Below are 317 nucleotides of genomic sequence, written 5' to 3'. Positions count from 1 at the left end.
AGTAAAGTACTGAAGGGTGAACCTGTATTTGTGCCACGGAAAAGAGGAGAGAGATGGGGGATAATAATCCAGGCAGGTAGTGACAACATCATTTAAAGGATCCCCTAGGTGGTTCTAGGGCTGGTTTTACCCTCGCTCCCTTGAATTAAAAGTTCCATAAATGCAGCACTTTTCAGAGAGATGCAAGATGTGAATGGACAGTGGACTGAACTAGGAATGGGAAGGCCAGGGAGATCAGGGCACGCTGGCTCTGTCTTATTGATTCCATTCACAGATGAGAACGCTGAGGCTCAGAGGCAAAGCTCACACTTGGAAGA

Source organism: Pteropus vampyrus, unplaced genomic scaffold, assembly GCF_000151845.1.
Source record: "Pteropus vampyrus isolate Shadow unplaced genomic scaffold, Pvam_2.0 Scaffold166, whole genome shotgun sequence".
Classification (NCBI taxonomy): domain Eukaryota; kingdom Metazoa; phylum Chordata; class Mammalia; order Chiroptera; family Pteropodidae; genus Pteropus; species Pteropus vampyrus.
Note: the sequence above shows the minus strand (reverse complement) of the source record.